This window comes from Hipposideros armiger, unplaced genomic scaffold (genome assembly GCF_001890085.2).
Source record: "Hipposideros armiger isolate ML-2016 unplaced genomic scaffold, ASM189008v1 scaffold_107, whole genome shotgun sequence".
Classification (NCBI taxonomy): Eukaryota; Metazoa; Chordata; class Mammalia; order Chiroptera; family Hipposideridae; genus Hipposideros; species Hipposideros armiger.
This window is the reverse complement of record NW_017731457.1, coordinates 3640446-3644037: the sequence shown is the minus strand read 5'-3', so window position 1 is coordinate 3644037 and position 3592 is coordinate 3640446.

The following is a 3592-nucleotide window of genomic DNA, read 5'->3' as shown; positions in this document are numbered from 1 at the left end:
CATGTTGAATGTCCCTCAGCTCAATGCCAGATTTACTGGTCTGGATTCTGAGTGGGGAAGGTGGGCCTCAGGGAGCACGAAACTCCCTGGTAGTAGGGTCCGGCCTCCTGAGCTTGTTTGGGGAGTCCCTTGGGGTGAGGGGACCTGCCCCTTCACCCAATCTCTGATCTCATTACTGAGGAAGCTATGAGGAGATGGGGAATGGTGAGAAGCAGGTATCAGAACTCAGACCTCCTGTGCTCTGGCTAGACTCCCCACTCCTGACCGCTGGGGAAGATCCTTCCCATATGCTCACATTGCCTTCCTCAGACCTGAGTGGCTGCAGAGGTGGACAGGGTGGCTTCTTGATGGGGTCACAGCCAGGGTGATCCAGGGGTTCAGGGGTCCAGGTCTCTCAGTGCAGCATCACTCCCCAGAGAGTGATGATAACTTGCCTTCCCAGCCACAGTAACCACAAGGCAGGTCAGACCTAGCACCAACTTGGGCTGAGGGGTTGCTGGGCTCATAGCAGCACAAGAGCAACCTAAGGATTATAGTTCACCTATACTCAGATATATGGTTGTAAAAGTGAATGTATTCTTGGGTTCCATTAATAAAGGTGTAGGTCCTCAATCCAGGGAGGTGACAGTGCTACCTTTCAGTGACCTATGCAAACAACAGAAACCTTATGCTTGGTCCTAGTACTGTGCTTTAGGGGGAGGACTTTTTAGAAGATAGCAGCATTTAGTCACATGAATTACGGCTGATAGGCTGAGGGCTCTCACCTGGAGAGGAACAGCCTTCGTGGAGGAGCATAACTGTGTATAACTGTGGCAGTTATGTCAGTTTATCAGATTGGCCAGGGCCTGTATACCCACCCAAGTAGGACCAACACTCAGCTCTGAAGCTGCCATCTTCCATCCCTCTGGTGTTCACAACCAGGCTCACAGCCCTCTCCAAGCTCAGGCCCTTGGGAAGAACTTGCACTCCATTGCCCGATTTAAATCTTACCGTTTGGGTTATTAGCTATAGCTACGTAAAGAATTACAAAACATAGTGGTGCACTCATAGATTCTGGGGTCAGAAATTCAGAAAAGGCATAGTGAAGACAGCTTGTCTCAACTTCGTAACATCTGAGACCTCAGCTGAGAAGACTTTAAGGCTGGGGTGGCTGGACGGCTAGTGCTAGAATCATCTGAAGGTTTCTGTGTTAGGTGTCTGGGATGGGAAGACTCAAAGTCAAAAACTGCTGATCAAAGCGCTTACAGTGGCCTCTCCATGGGACTTGGGCTTCCTCACAGGATGGAGGTCTCATGGCAGTCACACTTCTAACATGGTGACTCAGGGCTCCAGCACAAGTGTCCCTGCAAATAAGGTAGAAGCTCCACGACTTCTTGTGACCTAAATTCAGAAGTCATGTAGTGATACTCCTACCCTACTCTCTTGGTCAAAGCAGTCACCAAGGCCTGCCCGCCCCTGTGGCAAGGAGAGGTGGTATAGGCCCCACCTCTCAAAGAATTTGCAGACATATTTACCGTTGCCACTCCCACCCAGCCTAGCTCAGGGTGCTCAGAAAGTGGCCAGAACTGAGACCTAGGCCCGAGGGACTCTGTCCCACACTTGAGTATGTGAGCCCAGGGAGCCAGGGTGCTCACCTGGGACCAGATGGCATGGCAAGTGGTCACTCTCTCCGCAGCCAGAAAAGCCCAAGTTGGAAAGAGGCCAGAGGAGGGTTGGAGGTCAGGCCCTCTTTTCCAGCTGAGAACAACCTGAAGGGTAGGCCCAGCCTTCATCCTATGCCAGCCCGTCCACCTGGCATGGACCTCGATATTGCCCCCTGCATCTCGGCAACCCCATCTGCCCTTCCTGAGCTCTTGAGTGTTACCCCCCTCGCCTCACTCTCCTTGACAGTTGGGGAAACTGAGGCTCAGAATGGTTAAGGGGTGTTGGGTCAGGAGTTTACCACCTTCCAGCTGGCTCTAGCCCCTTGCTCTTTCTGTTATCTCAGACCCCTGCCTTCCACAAGTGGGGCGATGGAAGGGGGATGTGGGGCTCACGTACATGCATTCCCCCACGCCCCACTGGGAATTTCTGTGGGGGCTCAGAGCAGAAGAGAACTCTGGGGTGAAAAGAGTCCAAGAGGTCAACCTGGAGGAGGAGGAGGGGACAAGCAGAGCCATGGTGCATGGTGGGGCCAAGCCCCCTGGTTTACAAAGTACATCCTTTTCTTTTCCTCAAGAGACAGGCAGGTCTTACTTCATTGCACAGCTAAGGAAACTGAGGTCTGGGGTGCGGAAAGGATGACTCAAGTGCTACTGGAAGATTTATACCCCATCCTCGAAGGGACAGCTGGGAGCTGAGAGGGGAGCGGGGCGAGGTGGTCTGGATAGGCCCTCCCCTGAGACTCGGGACATCCTGCACCAAAGGGTGGGTCAGGCAGTGCTTGAACGTGGGGCCCTCCTAGGGGCCTGGAGGCTGCCAAGCAGGCCCAATTTGCTGCGCTAATGTGTGATTTAGGCTGCTTGGAGCCTCCTTACACCCTCTTCTGAGTCGGGCCAGCAGCAACAGAAAGAACTATAATTATATCAAGCCACACCCTGCTGCCTTAGCTTAGCAATTATCCAGGTTGCCCAGCATCCAGCCACTTCTACCCTAGTCTGGCTTAGGGTGGGGTCAATCAGAAACAAGGATGGGGGTGGGGTGGGGCAGGGAGTAGGTAATTTTTTAAACCTCTCTTATATTCCCCCCACCTCAGAAATGAGCCTGCAGATAGGGCTCCCTTCTCTAGCTGGTCACCCATGGCCCCAGCCAGACCTCAACCACTCTCCAAGGGTGATTACTGAACCAGAAAGTCCAGCCACCCCTCAAGCAGGGGCACCCATGGCGGGGAACAATGGAGAACAGAGCCCAACCTGGATGTTCCTCCCAGCACCCAGATTTGTAGGCTGATCTATAGGAAAACCAGCAGTACACCCACAGTCTGCTCCCCAGGGCTCTGGGGGCTGTGGAAAGACTAGAGCATGAATTTGGAATCAGATAGACCTGGGTTGCAGCCCTACTGGGCTTGCCTTCTCTGTAACCTCATGCACATAGCTTAATTTCCCCAAGGTCTCCGTTTCTTCACCTGTAATGTGGAATTGGTTAGGAGGATTAGAGCACTGTGCCTGGAATACGATTGGTGCTTATAAATTGTGGCTACAAGCCCTGTCTGGTCATTGGCAGAGAACATGGCCATCAGTGACAAGATCTCCGCCAATTTCAAGACCTCAGTGGCTCAACCTTCCTTGGGCCTGGCATATATGCCGGCCGTTTCATCATTGCACTTCCAGGTGAATTCCCAGGGAATGCTTCGCCTCAGCATGGGCCTGCAGCCCAAGCATAGCACCCACCCTATCATCAGCAGACAACCTATCATCCATGTTTGTGAATTGTTTTCAGTTGATTCCTTCCACAAATGCTGGTTCACCCACCCAGCCTGCACCTGCCTCTGTTCAAGAATCAGGTTAGAGGGCTGGCTGAGTGGCTCAGTTGGTTAAGAGCTCGCTCAAGAGTTTGAGCTCTGAGCAACAGTGGTTTGATGCCCGGCCCGAGCTGAGCAGCCGCTGAGCTGCCA